The following is a 24,293-nucleotide window of genomic DNA, read 5'->3' on the forward strand; positions in this document are numbered from 1 at the left end:
GCTGTGGAATAAAGAGAAAAAAAAACTATTAAAATACTGACATGGTATGGCCCTGGCTGAAAAAAAAAAGTTACATCTAACATTTTTTTTCACATGTGGTGTGTAATATTTACCTTCTAGTGACCATTGTTTCCCGGAGGAACGACAGGGCTTGTGCGTATTTGTACTTGCTCCTGCGTCCTCCAGATCCACTCGGGGCCCGCATCTCTTTATTGAACTCCTTCTTGAAACGATCCCTCACAGACCGCCACCGATTCACAATTCTGTTCCCTGAAACGAGAAAGGAGTGGTTAGTATACAACATCAGTGTTTCACAAACTCCAGTCCTCATGGTCCCCAGGGGTCATGTTTTCAGGATTTCCATAGTAAATAGAAATCCTGAACACATGATCCGTGGGGACCACGAGGACTGGAGTTCGGGAAACACTGGTTTACATCAAGCAACCGGTACTGTATATACTTACGCTCTTTAATCTGGGCCCGAACATCGAGGTCCTCCCAGCGGCCCACAAGGAGCGAACAGATTTCCTCCCAGAGTCGTCGGGTAACGATAAGGTCAGCATGGCGGCGGTCAGCCATATTCCAGAGCGGCTCCCTTTCTCTGACGAGATCGATGAGGTGGTCCACATCGAGTCCTCCATCCTCACCGTCAGAGTCGGGAGCACGCTGTGAAGGCTGTTAAAGAAAAAGACAAAAATAACATAATTAGCCTCCACAAAAGAAATGAAATAAAAAGTGCAAAAAAACAAAGCAAAAATATTTATACTTACACGCTGGTGACCGCCGCGTTGCTGTCGCCGACGACCCTGGGAGGCACTGCGAGGACCTCTTGGCCGAGCACCAGATTGGGAAGACTAGAGAAGAAAACAAAAAATGTTATGTCTTTGGATGTAGGCATTTGTTTGCTGTGTGTGGTCTGCAGAACATTGTTTTCTATGTGTTGTGTGTAGTGTGATGTTGTGTTTCTGCGTTTGATGCAAAAAACTTACCAATTGTGAGCCCACTTCAAGTGTCTGTCCACCCCTTCCTTCTTCTTCTGGGAGCTCCTCTTCATCTTGTGAATCCTGTTTTGAAATAAAAGGCAATGAATAGACATATATTACAGAGATGATGGATTTTGGAAATAAAAACTTACCGTCAAACGCTGACGATGCGAGGGAGGGCTCCCAGAAGATGATGTGCTGTCTTCCTGGTGGCCACACTCCATGCCTGTGGGTGGTGTTCCAGCTGCTGCCATTGCTGCTGCTGCTGCTGCTTCTATTGGGCGGCTGTTGAATAAAGAGAAACAAAGGGCCAATGAATATCTTGATATTCAATAGCCCTAGTTTGGAGGAATGGGGGATTTGATAATTACCGTCTCTCATCTGCTGCTGGCCTCCCCTCCTCAGCATGTTCCATTTGCTGCTCCATTTGGTGGTGGTGCTGATGGTGCTGCAGTGGTCTCCTGCCTTCTCCTGCTGCGCTTGGTTGCTTTCTTGGGTGGCATGTTGGGTGTGGCTGTGAGTCCCACTGTCTTGCTTTTATATATGTCTTGTGGGCAGAGCTACTGAGCATGCTCAGACCTAAAAAACCGGATCCGGCCACCGGATCCGGCTTTCGCCGGATCAGGCGCATTGCGGCGCTCATAGGCTTTCATTGTGTGAAAAAGCCGGACGCGCCGGATCCGGCGTGTCCGGCTTTTTCGCCGGAGACAAAAAACGTTACAGTAGCCGTTTTTTCCAGACGCCGGATCGCGACACATTGCCGGATCCGGCGAAAACCGGATGAAACGCATGGCCATCCGGCGCGATCCGGCGCAAATGCAAGTCAATGGGGGGGAAACCGGATCCGGCATTGCATTTCGCCGGATCCGGTTTCTGTCAAAAGCGCCGGATCGCGCCTGACGGCGAAAACCTGATGTGTGAAAGAGGCCTTATGCAGTCAGGGTGCACCTGTGTAATATGTCCCTGACCAATCACCTAGAGCCCTTGACTATTTAGTTTTGCCACACCCACTGACCTTTGCCTGTGCAATGTCTATACTCAGTTAGTGTCTTGCTGCTGAGGAAGCCAGGCCCTGTTCAGTGTATCTCCTTCTCTGGAGGAATACTTCTTGTCTTGCCTTGTACCTTGTCTGCCTGCCAAGAGGCTGAATATCCTGGCCCTTGAGTCTTGTTCCCAGTGCCTTGTCTGTTCTCTGTCCGCCTGCCAGGAGGCAGAATATCCTGGTCCTTGTGTCTTTGTTCCTGTGTCTCTGTCTGAACTCAGTCTTACCTCTGTCTGTCAGTCTCCTTGTTTGTGGTTCCTTCTCTGCCGTGTCTTTCCTTGTGTCCTCCCTGTCTGTGCATCTGCACCCTCGCAGCTTTATCTGTGCATCTGCACCCTCGCAGCTTTATCTGTGCATCTGCACCCTCGCAGCTTTATCTGTGCATCTGCACCCTCGCAGCTTTATCTGTGCATCTGCACCCTAGCCACTCTGTCTGCACGGCTCCCTAGCCGCTCTGTCTGCACGGCTCCCTAGCCGCTCTGCCTGCTCCGCACTCCTGCGGCTCTGCCCACCTGCACCTCCTGTGTGAACAGGTCCAAACCTGTTCCTTCATATTCCACTCCTTCCTGCCTATATCCATACCTGCACCTCCTGTGTGAACAGGTCCAGATCCTGTTTCAGCATACACCACTCCCTCCTGCCTTCACCTGCTGTGTGAACAGGTCCCTACCTGCTCCTTCTCATACCACGCCAATCTGTCCTGTGTCACCAAGCCGTGCCCGCCTGTCCTGTGTCTCCAAGCCGTGCCCGCCTGTCCTGTGTCTCCAAGCCGTGCCCGCCTGTCCTGTGTCTCCAAGCCGTGCCCGCCTGTCCTGTGTCTCCAAGCCGTGCCCGCCTGTCCTGTGTCTCCAAGCTGCGCCCGCCTGTCCTGTGTCTCCAAGCCGCGCCCGCCTGTCCTGTGTCTCCAAGCCGTGCCCGCCTGTCCTGTGTCTCCAAGCCGTGCCCACCTGTCCTGTGTCTCCAAGCCGTGCCCGCCTGTCCTGTGTCTCCAAGCCGTGCCCACCTGTCCTGTGTCTCCAAGCCGTGCCCGCCTGTCCTGTGTCCAGCCGTGCCTGTCATGTCTACCTGCCTGCCTGTCTATAGCCTCTGTCAAAGTGACTTGTCCCCGAGTGGGACCAGCAGCCACAGCCAGACACCACCCTGGAGTGGCACCCGACAGCTATCTGCAGCACAAGCCTGACCTCACCATCAGAGGCTCCAGTGAAGACCGAGGTAGCTGTCGTAGTCACGCCCCTTCCAGGGTAGTCTGGTTTGTGGCACAGTGGGGCCACAACCCCCCGGTTCGCGCCATTCAGCCAAGGCATGAGCGTGACAATACCTAACAGACCGAACATTTAGTGTCTCCCTCTCACACACCACCTCCTCACCTCACCCCCTGTCTGTCGGTGTTCCCCAAGGCTCTGTCCTAGGACCCCTACTATTCTCCATCTATACCTTCGGCTTGGGACAGCTCATAGAATCCCACGGTTTGCAGTATCACCTCTATGCCGATGACACACAGATCTACCTATCTGGACCCGACCTCGCCTCCTTACTGACTGAAATCCCACAATGTCTGTCTGCTATCTCAGCCTTCTTCTCTGCTCGCTTTCTCAAACTGAACATGGACAAAGCAGAATTCATCATCTTTCCCTCATCTCACTCTATCCCTCAACCAGACCTATCCATCAATGTCAACGGCTGCTCTCTTTCCCCAGTCGCGTACGCTCGGTGCCTTGTGGTGATCCTCGACTCTGCGCTCTCTTTCAAACCACATATCCAAGCCCTCGCCTCTTCCTGCCGCCTCAAACTCAAAAACATTTCGCGGATCCACTCATTCCTCAACCACGAAACCACAAAAACACTAGTGCATGCTCTTATCATCTCCCGCCTCGACTACTGCAACCTCCTACTTTCTGGCCTCCCCTCTAGCACTCTGGCTCCCATCTGGTTCTCCTCAGATATTAATGATGCTATAAATTCATTTTTTATTTTTTGTCTTGTATTCCCACCGCATTGGTGTATTTATTATTATTGTATATTATCTGTATGATATTATGACCTCTTTATATATGGATAGAAGGACAAAGTTATTGTAATTTTTTTTTTATCATGATCCACTGTCTATCGCAGACAAATGAAGGCCATGTAGGCTGAAACGTTTACAGACTGCATTAAATAAACAAATTCTTTCCATTCATGGACATCATAAGTTGAGTGCCAAGTTATTTTCACTGTTATTCGATTTCCTTGACATATCTTTAGGAGGCATCACACCTCCCACCTAATGAACAAATGACCTAATGTAGTATCCCTTAAGGGGATTTTACACATAGTGATATCGCTAGCAATATAACTAAAGCGTCACCGATTTTGTGACGCAGTAACGATATCACTAGCAATATCTCTACATATGATACTTACCTCCGACCGGCTCCCCCACTGGTTATCGCTCAGCGTGCGAGATTGGCCTGGTCCATTTCTCTTCTCCGGCTTCTTGCTGGCGCCAACAAGCAAGCTATGGACGCGGGCGGAAGACAGCGGTCATCGCTGAGTCTGAAGGTAAGAGCGACCTCCGAGCATCGCTGCATCGCTAGTGAGATCTGCCTGTTTGGCAGCTCACTAGCGACCATTTAGCGATGCACCAGTGATCCTGACCGGGTCATATCGTGGTCAGGATCGCTGGTGCATTGCTAAATGTAAAGGGGCCTTTAAATGTTGTGCTTTTTTCTTATTAATCCATTTGTTATCTTGTCTGAAGAAGGAGCCACTGTGCTCTGAAAGCTTGCAAACATATTATTTTCTGGTTAGCCAATAAAGGTATCACTCTGAGAATACTTTTGTCTTCATTGGGCGACAAAGTATTCACATCGATTTTTTCTAGCTAACACGTTACCACAATATAATTTATTACTGTACATCATACCATATTAATTAGATGCTAAAACTAACCTGCCATTATGATTCTCCAGATCATGACGAGGTCACAGATACAAAACATATATAGGTTCTTATTTATTTAAATGGTGGAAAAAAAATCCAAAGTTTGTAAAAAAAAAAAAAAAGAAATGGCACAATTTTCCGAGACTCATAGCGTCTCCAGTTATTTTTATTTGGGGATGGGTGAGAGCTCAATTTTTATGTGATGAGATGACTTTTTTATCTATACTATATTGTGGCAGATATGATCTTTTGATCGCGTGGTATTGCCCTTTATTGCAATGTTGCAGCCACCCCAAAACGTAATTATGGAAAGTTTTTTTTTTCTTATTACGCCGTTTAGGGATTGGATTAATTCTTTGCTTATTTTTACAGATTGGATATTTCTGAAAGCAATGATACCAAAATATGTGTATTTTTTATTATTTTATTTTTAATGGCGCAAATATGTATTTTTGCATATTTTTTGTAAATTTTATTAAATAATAATAATAATCTTTATTTATATAGAGCCAACATATTCCACAGCGCTTTACAGTTTAACAGTTTCAAAACACAAGTCATAAGTAACAACATTAACAATACAATAATTAAAGCAAAATAAGACGAAATAAGACAACCCTGCTCGTGAGAGCTTACAATCTACAATGAGGTGGGGGAGATATGAATTACAGGTGTGTATTTACAATGGTGTATTTAAAATGATGGTCCAGCCATCTTGAGGGAGTGAGGGATTGATGGAGATAGTGACTGGGCTACACATGCACACTTACACATAGAATGACTTTGTTTAGTGAACGTGATAGGCCGCTCTGAACAAATGTGTTTTGAGGGAGCACCTAAAACTATGCAAATTGTGGATAGTCCTAATTTCTTTGGGTAGAGCATTCCAGAGGGTTGGCGCAGCATGGGAGAAGTCTTCGAGTTGGGAGTGGGAGGTACGGATTAGTGCAGAGGTTAGTCGAAAGTTGTTTGCAGAGCGCAGCAGTCGGTTAGGCTGATAGACAGAAATGAGGGAGGAGATGTAAGGGGGTGCTGCACTGCGGAGAGCTTTGTGGGTGAGAACAAGTACTTTGAATTGGATCCTATAATGAATGGGCAGCCAATGTAAGGACTGGCGAAGAACGGACGTGTCCGAGTACCAATTAGCCAGATAGATAACTCTGGCTGCTGTATTAAGTATGGACTGGAGAGCGGATAGTCGAGTAACGGGGAGGCCAATTAATAGAGCGTTGCAGTAATCCAGGCAGGAGTAGATCAGTGCTACAGTGAGGGTTTTTGTTGCTTCAATGGTGAGAAAAGGGCGAATTTTAGCGATGTTCTTTAGGTGTAAGTGGCAAGAGCGGGCAAGAGATAAACTTTTTTACACTTTTTACTTGCTTTGATGGTCTACTTAGGAGACTTGAAGCTGCGATAAGCTGATTGCATGTGCTACACATAGCAGAGCTTCAGCACTGCTATGTGTAGCAGAAATGATCATCTGCTATGAACGCTGGCCACTCGCCGGAGCTCATAACAGATCTGAAATTACAATCATGGGGGACTGCTGCAGACCCCAGGATGTCATGCCAACTCATCGGTGCCCCACGATGTGACAGGGACGCCGATGGGTGAAGTTAGTAACATGCTTCCTATGCGGCCATGTTAAATCCCACTTTCAGAGATTGACATGTTAACAGCCAACGGTGGATCGCGATTCCATACGTGGCGGCTAAGAGCACAAGACAGCTGATCATCAAATAATCTGTTATGTGTCTGACAGATGCAGGATCATTGGATTAAAGTGGTTAATATTAGTTTTAAAATCATATTTTATTTCACCATCTTATTTTTATATGACTAGGTAATGAAAAATAATTAGATCAGAAAATATATATATATACATGAAGAAATTATTGTTAAGTGTATTTGAACCTTTAATAACATTGTCTAAAGTAAAAGGTTAATAAACACTACTACAAGACTGTATATGCAGGACAGTGCTATAAAAATCTCATGAAGGGGTATAAATAATGATCAATATTTTCTTTTTTTCCCAATGCCAATACATCTTAAATCTGTAATAATTATGTCACATTTGGTATCAATCTCCCTGACTTTAATTAATTGCCCATCTGTAGTACCAAATATAGCTGATGTTTTCATGATAAATCAATAGGAAAATCACTTATTTACATTACCCTATAGGACATTTTAATTTAATATATCTTGTGTTGCACAGTATTGTACAAAGTTCCTAAATCAGAGTGGAACCTATCCAAGAATGATTAATATTAACTAATGCACCCTGCAAATTGCACAGTTGGAAATCTGTCCAATTTTCTCTTCCCTGATGAATATCTATAATTAGTATTGGAAAGAAAATATTGAATTTTAGCAGCAGATTTACTGTAATGGAGTGCAAGTAGTTTCATTCCATATGTCAGATGAAAAAGAATTTAAAAGTCTATATCTTATTTATTTTATGTTAAATTAGAAGGACAATATTGTGCTTTTTATTCATTATTTTATCTTTTAGAACAAAAAAATATTGTAAATGTATACACACAAAGACACACACTTATATGACAGCAAATGCATATAAGCAACATTGCAGTATTTGGATTCTGGGTATGATTTCTAACTAAGGAATAATGTCCAAGTTTGTTTATTTTCAGAAGTCAATGTCACAATTCCACCTTTCTGTGTGTCTGGTGGCAGTGAATTGCTGTTTGCCATCCAATCAGGAGCAGGGGCATGCTGAGCTGGTCGAATATGATGGACAACTCAGCTGCCCAATTGGATGCTGGGCGTGCTGAGCTGTCAGTATCTTGAATGACAGTTTAGCTGGCACGATCCAGTCCAGGTATTGAGTCCTGTCTGCCCTTTTCTTGGGCTGATCATGTCAAGGGTTAACTTTGCTTGGCCTCAATTTGGATTCAGGTTTGATATTTCTTCCAGCTGCATCCTGCAGGCCATGTCAATTATATTTTCTTCCTATGGCGTGAGTATCTGACTCTGGTTTGTCCTCTTGCTGTTGCTGACTTTGCCCATGTCTGTTTGTCCCCACTCTCCATCAAGTCTCAGTGTTTCCCTTTTGTGTTTAGGACTCTCTGGTATCTGACTCGGCTTGGACCCTGACCAGCTGTTTGTCTATAGTCTTTGGCATATCTGCTCCTGACCAGTGCTGATCCATTTGGCTTGTTTCTGACTCTGTGTTTGTTTATTCCTTTGGTACTTTGCTACAGACTAATATTGACTTGGCTTGTTTTACTATTCTGCTGCCACCTTGTGGCAGCCTCGCTGCTGCACTGCAGGTCTGCTATTGCTGTGTGCCATCCTCCCTCCACTCTATTGCCATCTAATTGAGTTTGCATCTACCTACATAGCAGCAGCGTGACATTAGCCATCCAATTGAAGTTTGCATGTTGCCTGAGATTCATCCATGTGTCTCCTGTTCAGATAATTACCTGGCTATTTAGCCTGCTTTCTGCCACTTAATAGTGCCAATTGTAGCTTTTCTACTCATTGGTGTATGTTTGCCTTGTTTCTCTGTGCTCTATGTTCTGATCTACTGCGACCTAACCTAAGATTGCGCTCTGACCACCTGTTTGCTTTGACAGTTTGCTTGATCCGCTATCTTCCTGGTGTTTTGACCTCTAGACTATGACCTCACTATTCTTTTGTCTCACTCTTCTGTCTATGATGCCTGAGCTTCATCCATGTGTCTCCTGTTTGTATAATTTCCTGGCTATTTAGCCAGCTCTCTGCCTCTGACTAGTGTTGATTGTAGCTTCTTGCTCACTTTTGCATGTTTGCTTTGCTTCTCTGTGTCCTTTTCTATTATCTGCTTCTGCCTGACTTAAGGCCCCTTTACATTTAGCGATGCACCAGCGATCCCAACAACGATATGACCCGGTTAGGATCGCTGGTGCATCGCTAAATGGTCGCTAGTGAGCTGCCACACAGGCAGATCTCACAGCGATGTAGCGATGCAGCAGTGGTCGTTACTTACCTTTTAGACGCGGCGATCCTGACTTCCTCCCGCCCGCGTCCACACGTCGCTCGTCGGCGCCAGCAGGAAGCGCCCGACGAGAAATGGAGCTGCACGATCTCGTGCAATCAGCGATAGCCAGCGGGGGAGCCGGTCGGAGGTAAGTATCACTCATAGTGATATCGCTAGTAATATCGCTGCTGCGTCACAAAATCGGTGATGCTTTAGCGATATTGCTAGCTATATCGCTATGTGTAAAGGCCCCTTATGGACTATGATCTGACCATAAGTTTGCTTTAACCCTTTGCTTCATCAGCTATCTTCCTGGCATTTTGACTTCTGGCCAGTAACCAGGACTATTTTTTGTCTATCCCCTCTGTATATGACTTACCCTCATAGCTTTGGACCCCTGGACTATGACCTGACTATTCTTTTGTCTCACCCTTCTGTTTATGATGTACGCTCTGGGCTTCTGACCTCATATCTTTTGATTATCGAGTTTTGCGGCTTGCCCATGAATAGTAACTAGCATCACACTAACCAGGCCAAAGTTTTCAATTTTGCTCAGTGTCACTTTATGAGGTAATTTCATTCAGTATCTCATCCATTGGAAGGGATACAGACCAAAAGAAAGTTCCATGTTACCAGCACAAGCCTGGTCAGAGATTTCCTTCATAGGTTTCCTGGGATACCTGGGGGTCCAGTGAAGAGGGAGTACTGTCATGATTCTACCTTTCTGTGTGTTTGGATGCAGTGTATTATTGTTTTACATTCTTGCAACATCTCCTAACAAAGGCACTAGCGGTATAATGGCCACAGGTAATTGCTGACACTGATGGTTATTTTACTCTAAAGCACTTTAGGCTGTGTATTGCTCATAGTACAGTGCTGTGCAAATTAATTGGGACAAAGCATTTTTTTAAGTAAAATCGTAAGCTGGTTACCAGTCAGTGATTCAAACCAGTTTTAAGTGCTTTGAACAGGTGTGAGTGCCTGTTCAAAGCAGTTAAAACTGGTTTGAATCACTGACTGGTAACCAACCTACAATTTTACTTAAAAAATGCTTTGTCCCAATTAATTTGCACAGCACTGTATATGGTGCTAATTGTTTATAATTGTAATATTATGAAAGTATTATGTACACAGATGTTCAGTGACTTTGATGAGCCTTCTATTTAAAAGCACCATATTCACTTTATGCTATGCAGAAAGACCTGTCCATAAATTGACATGTTATAGCATGTGCTCATTCATATAATAAAGAATTGATATCAACATATTCCTTTGTATAATACATGTATGATACTCATGTTATGTATATTGCCATATTTGGTTATATTAAGTTTACTTTGACATAGTGAGGCATTTATGAACTTCTTGTGCCTAGTTACTTATTAGTACGTATAATTTTATTACTGTACATAGAGTCTGGTTATTTTGATCTACTAATTATGAGCTGAAATTTCTAATATTTATCTGTCCTAGGCACTTTGGAAAAGGTCATCTTTGGGGGATGTTTGGTCTCTTTCTTTTAACAGATTACTCACTGTATACATGTGCAATTTTTGAAGAAATAATTTAATATATTATCTAAGTCACGCCCTATTTGTCTTTCTCTTTTTAAAATTATTCTATTCATTACCTTACATGATATATCTTAAGTATGAGTTAGACATCTTGGTGTTGATATATAAATTTAATTTTTGGTGGAGAATCATGTAGGTTATTATTTCTTGAGTCTTGCAGCCCTAGTCTCAGGAGCCAGGATTTGAGGCATTTGCAGTTGATTTGCTCCCATGCAGGGCTGTATTAAGAGTTTGTGCTGCTCTAGGCACTTTTATTGCTGTCCCCATTGGTGAGTATGACTAATGCAGACACTGTCATCAGTGACTTAGGCTACTGTCAAATCAGCAATTTTTGCCATTCGCTGCAGATCTGGCAGTTTTTCTGCATCTGCCACATAATGGATCACTGTGTTTGGCCTTATTCATTCCCTATGGGACTTGCGGACATGTGCTGCACTTGCAGTTTTTGTCATTTAAGTGTAGCGGATCCAGTATTAAAGAAAGAACAGGATGTGCTACAAATGGAGAAAAAAACTGGTGAAAAATGAAAAGCAAAGTTTCATTTTTTTGAAAGTCTAAATTTTTATAAGAAAAATATAAATAGATCCATTTGACAATGGTCATTGTGATTTCATTTTTACATTAATGTGTGTCCCTTTTGCTAAAGTTGTGTCTGAACCCCTTTAGTGTTCTGATCATGCGCTCTGCAAAAAACTGATCCATTAACAGATGACATAAAAGATGAACATCAATTATAATATTTCCATAAATTTAAATGTTAAAAAATAACATAAACGGAACCGTTTGTATTACATTTTTGGGGAGGATGGACAAAAAAATTCTGCAAGTTTTTTGATACAACTAAAAATGGAAAGAGGGAAAAATCTGGAAACGAAACAAGTCATTTATGACTCTTCTGTTCCCATTAAAATGAATGGTTCCTGTAATAAAACATTATTACTTTTATGCCAAAAAAAGACAAAATTATTATATAGATATACCTTTATTATCTAACCAGAAAAAGTATATTTGCAGCTTTCAGAGCACAGAGGATCCTTTGTCAGGCAGATTTACATGTGAATAACTATTGTCACTCCTGGAATACTTTTATCTTTTTTTTCATTCTACACTGTATTTTTTTAATCCAAAAATGGAACAAACTACTGACTGTGTGAACAGAGCTTGCCAGGGTTGAAACCGGGACTGCTGTCATTGATTCTTTAAAACATTTTGTACTTCATAAATTTATATTTTATTTTGTGCTTGAAGGTCCACTGTAAATAATAACATTTTTGAATTATGATTACTAGTATGAGTAGCGCTATAGCAGCTGTTTAGGAAAAGTGTATTTGATGACTCGTTCTCTCCAATTTATTTCCCATGGGGAAAAAAAAACACACAAATTCACAAATAACCTGCTTAGCAACAGATTCTCATTTTCTTTATGTTGCAAATCACTTTTGGGCATGAAAATGACTGATGTTCACTTTGAAAAAAAGTGCCAGAATATAAATAAGTAACATGACAGAAGCATTTGCAGCTAATTGTAGAACAGCAAAATAGCAGAATAGAGATTTTGTTCAACTAAGGTCAGGGTCACACTAGCGTATGGCATCTGATGCAAGAGCATCGGATGCGATATGCTAATGACCCTCGGCTCCTGCTCTGCTGCAAGTGGGAGCCGAATGTCATGCTACTGCGCTCCAAGCTTCTCACACAGAGAAGATGGGAGCACAGCTGCGGAGGAGGCAGAGAATCTAATTTCTCCATCTCCTCCATTGCCGGGGTCAGCGTATATCGCACAGCACTCGGATGATATCCGAGTGATGTGAGCTGTGTCATTTGTACCCATAGACTTATAAGGGTGTGAGTGAGCCAAGACACGGCGGAGTCTCGGTGCCAATCGCAGCATGCTGCCATTGTTCTCGCATGCCGATTCAGCATCAGAAAATAATTGTAGATGTGATCTGTCCCATGGATTAGCACAGGGCCTAGTGCTATGCAATGTTTTCTCACACAGTACTTGTCCGTGTTATGCAGTAGTGTGACCCCGGCCTAATGCTACAGTCAAAGTCTATGACTCTGATTGATTATTCAAAGAAAATGTGTAAGAATTTTGGCATAAATCACTTTTAAAAGTCGCAAAATTTTCCCGCAATTTGGACTTGAGCAACATTTGTGCAACTTTTGCCAATTTAATGCTACTTTTGCCAAGTTCTGTCAAGCTGGGTTTGGCTAGTGTGGTATGAAGGCAGAATTTGCTGGGATATGTTTTCTGGCAGATACACAGGGGACCTTGTCACTTGTCAGATTTTTCACATTCAATAGTGGCATTCCCCTCTCAATGAATCAGAAGTGTTTTACTCCAACATGCCCCCTCATCAAGAAAGACATTGTTCATGCCTCTATACTTGACTTGGGACCTACGGAACATCTCCTTAGTTTCTTTGTTTTGAATGTGGGCCAATTGTAGACAAATTGTAGGTTAACTTTGTAGCAATTATAGAGAATTTGCAAAAACTATCTGGTGAATATAATTTGCATCAAACACTCCCACCAAATATATCTGAAAAATGAGATATGAACGTTTTTCTTAATAATTCTTTACATTATCTATGAATAATAGTGAAATACTTTTTATTTAAAAAAATCTGGTTGTTTTTTTATTTTTATTTATTTAGCTTTGTAATACAACACAGAATGGTTTTATTCAATGAATTACAATTTAATCAATTTATAAATGCAAGTCGTTGAGGTAACTGATTGCTGGCAATGCATATAAAGTAGCATAGAACTTAGCTTTAGGTTTCTAATTACTTACAGCATTAGAGACAGTTAGAAAATAGAGCACAGAGTTGCAATTACACAAAGCAGTGCCTATTACCAGCGATATAATACAAATTATAACATTAGCCTTAGACCCAAGGAAATTAAAAAAGCAATGAGGTACACAGAAAAAGTGACTGGGAAAAATTCAAACTGATAGGAGACATGCATTTTCTACAACTATCCACCTGCAGTATCTCATCTCATTTTGTTAATGCATGGATGCAATGTGAAAATAAAATGCACTCAAATATAAGTCTATAATAGTGCATGTTTTGTCTTTGTAGCCTTCAGAGAAGCTATTTTTTTAACATCTCAATAAATATGCTTATTTTAGCCAGATTTGTGGCCTTTGGTTTCTCTGTATATATAGTTTTTTTTTTATTTAAGTGTTTGTATCTTTTTTATTTAAGTGGTAAAAAAATTCCAAAGTTTAAAAAAAAATTAAAAAGGCGCCATTTTCTGAGACTCGTAGCGTCTCCATTTTTCGTGATATGGGGCTGGGTGAGGGCTTATTTTTTTTTCTGGCCAAGCTGATGTTTTTACTGATACCATTTGGTGTAGATGCAATCTTTCAATTTTGCTCACCCTTTATCGCATTTTAATGCAATGTTACAGCATTCGAAAAAACGTAATTCTGGCGTTTTGACTTTTTTATCGTTACGCCGATTACCAATCGGATTAATTATTTTTATATATTGATAGATTGGGTTATTCTGAATGCAGCAAAATCAAATATATGTATTTTTATTTCTTTATTGCTTTATTTTCAATGGGGCGAATGTGGCGATGATTTGAACTAGTCTTTTATATCTTTTTTTAATATTTTTATAAACTTTTTTTTATTTTTCATTTGTTTCAATTGTCTCCATGGGAGACTGGAAGCTGCGATCATCTGCTTGCTTGTGCTACACCGAGCAGGGCTCCAGTCTTGCACTATTTAGCAAATAAGATGACTTGCTATGAGCGCCGACCACTTGGCGGCGTCCATAGCTTTCCGGCAATGACAACCACATGGAAACAGAGTTTTAATTCACGGGTGCAGAAATAGTACAGAAAATTTGCAAAGTTAGAAGCTTGCTGCAAATTTAAAACAGCGATTGCAGATCAGTTTAGGCAGTTAAAGAAAAGCACAGTGGGTATAAGATTTCGCCAAATCCCAATCCCATCCCCATTGCTGGAATTGTAAGAGGCTATAATTTCAATGCCGCAAACATACGCAGCGCAAAAGACACTCCAAAAGCTCATCGTAGGAACGCAGCATAAGATGCCTTGTTTTTGATGCAGCCTTAGGCCTTCGTCAAACTACCATAGAATAAAGGCGAGTGCAATATGAGAAAACTTCACATAGCGCTCGGCCCAGTGTTAATCTATGGGGCAGTTCACATCGGCGTTTATTTTCTCAGCCGTATTGCGATTGCCACCTAGACTTGGATGAAGCTCTCCAATGCAAGCCTATGGGTGCGAGAAAAAAATCGCACAGCGCTTGGACCATGCAAGTTCTGTCCAATTTTTACGCACCTGGTCCTTTGAAAAAACGGCAATTCATTTTCTATATACAGTAAATTCACAATGTGGCAGGCTAGAATAGAATAGATAGAATAGATAAATACATACAGAATACATAGATATATAGTTGTCAGTGACACACACATATATATATATATACAGCTCTGACAAAAAATAAGAGACTACCACATCAATACCCCATCATGGGCAGCCCATTCTCCAGACCTGAACCCCATTGAAAACCTCTGGAATTTAATCAAGAGGAAGATGTATAATCACAAGCCATCAAACAAAGAAGATCTGCTTACATTTTTTGCGCCAGAAGCAGTGTGAAAGACTGGTGGCAAGCATGCCAAGACGCATGAAAGCTGTTTTTAAAAATCACAGAATATTGATTTCAGAACTCTTCCTGAGTTAAAAAATTAGTATTGTTGTTTCCAACTGATTATGAACTTGCTTTATTTGCATTATTTGAGGTCTGAAAGCACTGTTTTTTAATTTTGACCATTTTTCTTTGTCAGAAAAAAATAAAAAAATTATTGCTTGGAAATTTGGAGACGTTGTCAGAAGTTTATAGACTAAAAGAACAATTTACATTTTACTCAAAAATATACCAATAAAGAGAAAAATCAGACAAACTGAACATATGAAAGTGGTCTCTTAATTTTTGCCAGAGCTGAATATATATTTATATATACCGTATTACATAGATAGATAGATACGAATAAAATAGCATAGCAGCACTCTGTGAATGCCAAGACATATAGTGTCAATGAAAATAACTTCCAAATGCATTGTCCCTCAGCAAGATGTGCATACAAAATAGCGAAGGTTCTTAGCACATAAATTGGCCAATTCATGTGTGCCCGTCAACCATGGCAATGTGACACTTCTGTGACGGGTCTTATCATAACCCCTATGAACATCAGCCCCCAGCCGTCTGCTTTCCCTCTGCTGTTTACAAAATTTATGCTCGAGCCCACATCATTTTTATCAAAAAATTATCTTTTATTAAATAAACACATTTACAGTAAGCTGCACGCACAATATACTAATTGTATTTATCACAGACATCTGTTATGAATGGGTCACCGAGGAGGATAGCAGGCCAGGCTAAGCCACAGAAAACCAGAGAGGTTGGTAACTAAGCGGATTGCAGACCCCTGATCCTGTCCACACAACTAGCAGTAGCCGTGGAGCGTACCTACGATGATCCTAGACACCTCGGCACAGCCGGAGAGCTAACTAAGCTTAAAGCAAGAAAGGGGAAATCAAAACTGCCCCGGAGCAGACCCCAAAAGAATAGATAGCCCCCAAACATATATTGTCGGTGAGACAAGATGAAAACACAAACGCAGGCAGGAAAATAGACTGAGCAAATGATGGGGCCAACACTGACTAGACAGGACAGGAAAGGAAAGGCACTGTCTGCAATCACGCAAAAAAACCTGCAAAAAGTCCAACACGTCTGATGCACAAAAACATTGAAGTCGCATGACTTCACCCCCACTATATCACCTCTCTGATACATTCTGAAAGCAAAGCAAAAAGAGACCAATATAACAGGGGACAAAACAAACTGGCACAAGCAGTAACATATGTGCGGTGATTCAGCACAGCCCCAGCCGGAGCTGGCTGACTTGCACAAAGCAGAGATAGACAAAACCAGATCAAATGCAAACAGAATAGCAAATAAACCACTTAGCTGAACCATGCAGGGACAGAGCAAGAGACATCAGACCTCAGGAGGCACAGGAAGAAAATCAGCAGGGATAGAGGGAGTTGGCTGTCTTAAATCCCAATCTGAAACCCCAGACCTCAAATCGTCATCCTCATTATCAGGTGGCCAGCCTCTGTCAGTCAGATCAGCTCCACTACCTCCAGTAACCACCAGAGGGAGCCCAGAAATAGAACTCGCAACCCCTCTGTCAATCTGACCAGCTCCACCACCTTAAGAATTAACCGGTGGGAGGCCAGAAAGAGAATTCACAACAGACATCCCTATATCTACCTATTGTATTTGTATTTACTGTATGTAATCCATCTATTCTATCCTGTCAGCTCCTGCTTTGATTTTACACTATTCAGCTGCTGAATTGCCAGATAATAGAATAAAAGCAGGCAATTTATCTGTCACGTACAGTATAATCACAAAGTGACAGGTTGGAATAGAACAGATTGAATAATACACAGAGAAATACATACATAGATGTGAGAGACATACAGTGGGGAAAAAAAGTATTTAGTCAGTCAGCAATAGTGCAAGTTCCACCACTTAAAAAGATGAGAGGCGTCTGTAATTTACATCATAGGTAGACCTCAACTATGGGAGACAAACTGAGAAAAAAAAATCCAGAAAATCACATTGTCTGTTTTTTTTTCATTTTATTTGCATATTATGGTGGAAAATAAGTATTTGGTCAGAAACAAAATTTCATCTCAATACTTTGTGATATATCCTTTGTTGGCAATGACAGAGGTCAAACGTTTTCTGTAAGTCTTCACAAGGTTGCCACACACTGTTGTTGGTATGTTGGCCCATTCCTCCATGCAGATCTCCTCTAGAGCAGTGATGTTTTTGGCTTTTCGCTTGGCAACACGGACTTTCAACTCCCTCCAAAGGTTTTCTATAGGGTTGAGATCTGGAGACTGGCTAGGCCACTCCAGGACCTTGAAATGCTTCTTACGAAGCCACTCCTTCATTGCCCTGGCGGTGTGCTTTGGATCATTGTCATGTTGAAAGACCCAGCCACGTTTCATCTTCCATGCCCTTACTGATGGAAGGAGGTTTGCACTCAAAATCTCACGATACATGGCCCCATTCATTCTTTCATGTACCCGGATCAGTCGTCCTGGCCCCTTTGCAGAGAAACAGCCCCAAAGCATGATGTTTCCACCACCATGCTTTACAGTAGGTATGGTGTTTGATGGATGCAACTCAGTATTCTTTTTCCTCCAAACACGACAAGTTGTGTTTCTACCAAACAGTTCCAGTTTGGTTTCATCAGACCATAGGACATTCTCCCAAAACTCCCCTGGATCATCCAAATGCTCTCTAGCAAACTTCAGACGGGCCCGGACATGTACAGGCTTAAGCAGTGGGACACGTCTGGCACTGCAGGATCTGAGTCCATGGTGGCGTAGTGTGTTACTTATGGTAGGCCTTGTTACATTGGTCCCAGCTCTCTGCAGTTCATTCACTAGGTCCCCCCGCGTGGTTCTGGGATTTTTGCTCACCGTTCTTGTGATCATTCTGACCCCACGGGGTGGGATTTTGCGTGGAGCACCAGATCGAGGGAGATTATCAGTGGTCTTGTATGTCTTCCATTTTCTAATTATTGCTCCCACAGTTGATTTCTTCACTCCAAGCTGGTTGGCTATTGCAGATTCAGTCTTCCCAGCCTGGTGCAGGGCTACAATTTTGTTTCTGGTGTCCTTTGACAGATCTTTGGTCTTCACCATAGTGGAGTTTGGAGTCAGACTGTTTGAGGGTGTGCACAGGTGTCTTTTTATACTGATAACAAGTTTAAACAGGTGCCATTACTACAGGTAATGAGTGGAGGAAAGAGGAGACTCTTAAAGAAGAAGTTACAGGTCTGTGAGAGCCAGAAATCTTGTTTGCTTGTTTCTGACCAAATACTTATTTTCCACCATAATATGCAAATAAAATGAAAAAAAAACAGACAATGTGATTTTCTGGATTTTTTTTTCTCAGTTTGTCTCCCATAGTTGAGGTCTACCTATGATGTAAATTACAGACGCCTCTCATCTTTTTAAGTGGTGGAACTTGCATTATTGCTGACTGACTAAATACTTTTTTTCCCCACTGTATATGTATTTATATTGCATAGATAGATAGATACAAGAAAAGCTGGCAAATCATCTGCCATGTTCTGTAAAATCACTGCAGGAGTCGACAAGATAGAAGAGATGGATTACATACAGTAAATACATATAGCATAGGTACATATAGAAAACTCTGTGACAAATACAATTAGTGCAGTGTGTGTGCAATTTACTGTACATTAATTTATTAAAAGATTATTATTCAGAAAAAAAAGAGTGGGCTCCTGCACAATTTTCGTAACCAGCAGAGGGAAAGCCGACTGCTGGCAGCTGATGTTTATAGCCTGGGAAGGGGGAAATACCCATGGAGCTTCCCAGACTATTAATATCAGCTTGTAAGAGGGTGAACTGTGATTACACCCTGAGAGCACTAGGGCCCTGTGGTTTTTGCCTGCTGCAGCTAATAGCAGGTGCTGCGAGTACCCGGGGATCTGTGTGTGCTGGAGGGTGGAGCCTAGTTTCAGCTGTCTAGAGCTGTAAGGAGGCTTCCAGAATCAGAGAGACTGCCCTGAGAGACACTATGTGTGTGGAGCAGCTTGTGAGAAACAAAGAGATTGAACACTGTAAGAGACTGTGTACTGCAACCCTTCATCTTGGGAGCCTGAGACTTTGCTGTGGAACAAAGACTGATCGTTCCTGAGAGCTGTGTCACTATGGAGCTCGGTGGAGTCCCTATTGTGATGAGCTGAGAAGCAATATTGGACAGACATTTTATATAGGAACAGGTGTATTGCTTCTAGTAGACTTCGTGAGGACTACAGGAGGAGAGTCGGCATCTTGAGGCTACAGAACTATAAGTCTCCGGCATTTGGGCTCGGATCCAGCTGACAAGACGTTATTGTAGGCTTCTGTAGGTTATACTCAGTCCAGGGGTCCCTTGATATCACTACATTCGATTTACACCTGTTCTTGGAGTATCTGAATTGACCTTTCTGATAGGTAAATTTATTTCAAATCCCTATGTAATATACTTTTCAGGGAACTTTGGATTGGCATAGTGATTTCAGCTCTGACTGAGGGAGTGTACTGTTTAAGGGTATTTCAATCTGTTTCTTCTTGACTGGCAATAAAAAGTCTACCATCGGTCAGAGAAGTCGACTGATGGGGGAATACTCCCATCAGCCCATGACTGCAGTTGCTGATAACATCAAAAGAGTAAGTGGCGCCAGATGGGAATGTTCATCAGCCAGCTCAAGTTCAATAAATTAATAAAAAATGATGTGGGGTCTGTTCTTTTTTGATAACCAGCATGGCAAAACTGACAGCTGTGAGCTGCAACCCTCAGCTGTCAGCTTTATCATTGCTGGTTATGAAGAATAAAGGGGTCCCCACACCACACCAGGCTGAACCTAGAACAGCAGAGTTGTCAATCAAAACACTGACAGCCCATCACACCCCAGTATCAGATTGGATGACTGGACTATCACTCACAAAACTGAAAGTCAAGTACACCAAAGATCACATAGGGCGGATGAGGTGTAACTCACAGCGTTCCTATGCCACAGTCAGATATGACATAATCACACCTTGATTGTACACCTTGATTGTAAAACAGCAAGAATGAAAAAAATTATTGGTGTTATTAAGTTGCTGTACTATGCTATATCGTGGATCAATCAATCCATAGTCACACTGACATTGCAAGTCCTGCACCTCTCTAACACTTGAATGTGCAAGCTATTATTCCCAGTTTAGGATAACCACTCCCATTGTCTATGTTCTTTAGCACCATAGTATTACGTTTCAATCTGTTTCAGGCCTTTCCATTGCTATCTTATTATGAGCTGTGTGCTCTGACCTTCTATTCCTAATCTGTAAACCCTAAAATGGCCTCTGCTTTCCCTACCTTTATCTTTTGTAACAATTGTGATACTCCCCCTGATTGGCTATGTTACACCATGTGATATAATGGCCCTTATGGCATTATGATGAAGCCCACATCGAAATGCCTGATGTAATATGAATCCAGTCTCTGACCGATGCGATATTTAGCAAAATGTAAAATGCTGCCTGCCATTTTTTAGTGATTTGCTCAAAATGAATTCGAAATTGTTTGATTTTGCCTGTCTATGCAAATTTAATAAATTACTACTCAAAGTCAATTCCACAGTAGGTCAATTAGATGAACTTTTCATGTCACTGCATTGCATCATTAGGCACTTCTTGCTGGCTGCACAAATTTGAACCTATAGTTTTACTTCATTAACTCCTTTGAGATTCTCACTCACAAAAATGAATTTTAAATTAACTTTAAAGTTATATAGGGAACTAAGCCCATATAAAAAAATCATACTATCACTAGAGTTGAGCGACTTTTGTTTTTTTAGGGTCGAGTTTCGTTTCATGAAACCGACTTTTCCAAAAGTCGGGTCAAGCAAAATCGGCCGACTAAAGGGAAAAGTCGGGGGTCCGACCGAAACACGAAACCCAATGTAAGTCAATGGGGAATTAAAGTCGGCAGTGAGAGGAGGACAGGAAACACACCTACAGTGCCCATTTGAATGCCAAAAGCATCAATTCTTATTACTTAAGCTTGTCAACCTTAATTTACTTCATAATACTAGTTACGCCCTGAAAAATGGGGGTTATTTGGCTACAGTTGTGGGGGGGTAGGGCTGGCTCCAGGTTTTTGTGGGCCCAGGGCCAAAGAGCGCCCCTTTAACACATACCACAACTCATGATGCTCCAATACGGCAGAAAAATAGCAGTATAGTACAATGAAAAATACTTCACTTCTCACATCTCATGACTGATATCCATTTTAAATTCTCCAATACCTCCAAAAATGGACAGTATATAACTCCATACAGTATTATGGCCAGCGCTTAGTGCACTATACAGAGTAATGAGGCTCATATATTTCTCCATATGGAATCATTAATAATAATAATAATAATAATAAATTTTATTTTTATAGCGCCGACATATTCCGCAGCACTTTACATTTCAGAGGGGATTTGTACAGACAATAGACATTACAGCATAACAATAATCACATACAGTAGATTATAACAAATTCCAAGAGGAGTGAGGGCCCTGCTCGCAAGCTTACAGTCTATGAGGAAAGAGGTAGACACGAAAGGTGGGTGGTAACAGTTGCCCTGATTGTATGGACCAGCCATAATGTTAAGTGCGTAACAGTACAGACACAGAGGGCTAATGGATGCATAAAGCATGTGGGAACATGATGCTGGGAACCTGGTTATGGTAAAACTTTTGGCTCTGCCACACAGGGATAGGTTAGGTTAATGTGTTGAGGCGATAGGCCAGTCTGAATAAATGCATTTTCAGGACACGCTTAAAATTGTGGGGATTGGGGACTAATCGTATTGACCTGGGAAGTGCATTCCAAAGAATTGGCGCGGCACGTGTAAAGTCTTGGAGACGGGAGTGGGAGGTTCTGACTATTGAGGATACTAACCTCAGGTCATCAGCAGAACGGAGGGCGCGGGTAGGGTGGTATACTGAAACAAGGGAGGAGATGTAGGGTGGTGCTGAGCCATGGAGGGCTTTGTGGGTGAGGGTAATAAGTTTATACTGAATTCTGGAGTGGATGGGTTGCCAGTGTAATGACTGGCACAAGGTAGAGGCATCGGTGTAACGATTGGTGAGGAATTTGATCCTGGCTGCAGCATTCAAGACAGATTGGAGAGGGGAGAGTTTGGTAAGAGGGAGACCGATTATAAGAGAGTTACAATAGTCGAGACGAGAATGAATAAGAGAAACAGTAAGAGTTTTTGCAGAGTCAAAAGTAAGAAAAGGTCGAATTCTAGAAATGTTTTTGAGGTGCAGATGACAAGAGCGAGCCAGTGATCGAATGTGGGGGGCAAAGGAAAGCTCGGAATCAAGTATGACCCCAAGACAGCGGGCATGTTGCTGGGGAGTAATAGTGGAACCACACACGGAAATGGCAATGTCGGGTGTAGGTACATTAGTAGCGGGAGGAAACACAAGGAGTTCAGTCTTTGACAGGTTCAGAATCATTGATCCCATATAATGTTTCAAACCATATATGATGAGCTCCACATAATGCTATAGTATATGTTGGTCCCAATGGATGACGCTCCACTGTCTTATGGGCCCAAATAATGCTCCATATATAATGGGCCCCATTTCTACTGCTCTAGTGTATAATGGGCCCTGTAAATGCTGCTCCAGTGTCTGATGTCCACCTTTGGAATGCTCCAGTGTATGGTGGGCAACATATATCATTCACCAGAGTATAGTGCTCCCCAAAAATTGCTGTCCCAACATTGAAAACAATTACATAAGTCTCCTTGCTACGGAATCCCTGCACTACTCTGAACTCCTTGTCGTCCCCATCTTCCATCTCACTGCACTTGGCTGTTTAGGCCCTCCCACCGGCAGAGACACTTTTGCGTACTATGTGGTGCCCTGTGCCAGTGCCATCGCCCATGAGTATGCCCCCCACCTGCTCAAGGAACCTGCATTTTCATCCTCACCTTCCTCTTTGTTACCGTGTAAGGTGGTATAGTATGTGGGAAGGGGAACCTGAGTTTCCTCTGGGTCAGATTCTGGCAGTGTAGAGTGCGAGGGGAATGTAGTGGTCTGGGTCAATGTACCAGCAGCATCATCCAGCAGTGGCTGGGCCTCAATGCACTTGTGGCGTCCCCAAGAGTACAGTCGCCACTGTGGCATTACCTTCCTCCTAGGGAGTGTGTTGTCAAGCTTGGGAGCAACGAAGGATCTCTCTAGCAGTGAAACCAACACACAACACATTTCCCACTCCAGGCTAGCAGGGAGACCTCTGAACCTGACTGCTGAGGAGCTGCTCTCTGTGGTCAGGAGGAGGTAAGTTAGGGCACTCTGTGCAGGGAAGGGGAAGTGTGTGGACGTGAGAAGGGGAGCTGGAGGATGAGCAGAGTTAAGGCTCACTCCTAGCTGGAGCGCATAGTCCCTATTCCAGTCTCCGAGTTTGTAGGGACACTTACGTTCCTGCAGCAGAAACCGGGGGAAGTAGCAGCTAAAAATGCTCTGTACCCAACTAAGGCTCTGAGGCCCCAGTGTTGTGAGTTCATTTTCCCCTTCACCGTTGATGTCTGATGAACTCCCTCTGCTGGTGAAGAGAGTTAGTGAAATTGATTGGGCTGTGAAGAACCTGTCATCTGAACAGATGGAGCCTGATTGGACATCCGGAATCACTGAGTGGATATAAGGCAGCCGACGCCCTACAGGGGTGCTGGTGATCCTTTCTGCTCTGAGCTCTTGCAACCAGTTAATCCTGTCTACTGAAAGCTAAGTTTTTGCTCTCTTATTTTTCCATGAGATTTTGTCTGTTTGCTTCGTGTTTTGTGTTCAGCCTGCCTTTGTTGGGACGGGCTGAGCTCCATTTTTGTTTCTGATCAGTTTATCTCTTTGCTCTGTTTTCAGAATATAGCTGAGTGCTGATATAGTGATTTTGAAGTCTAGAGACTTCAGGGCCTTTTTCCCTATCAGACGGTTGGGTCATTTTTGGTAGGGTTTTTTGCGGATTGCAGCCAGCATCTTTTCTGTCCTTTCCTATTTAGTTAGTTGGGCCCCATCGTTTGCTCAACCTGTCTTTCTGTCTGTGTTTGTGTTTTCATCTGTTTTTCACCGACAATACATGTTGGGGGCTGTCTATTGCTTTG

Source organism: Dendrobates tinctorius, unplaced genomic scaffold (genome assembly GCF_039654945.1).
Source record: "Dendrobates tinctorius isolate UK_male_01 unplaced genomic scaffold, ASM3965494v1 ptg000064l, whole genome shotgun sequence".
Taxonomy (NCBI): domain Eukaryota; kingdom Metazoa; phylum Chordata; class Amphibia; order Anura; family Dendrobatidae; genus Dendrobates; species Dendrobates tinctorius.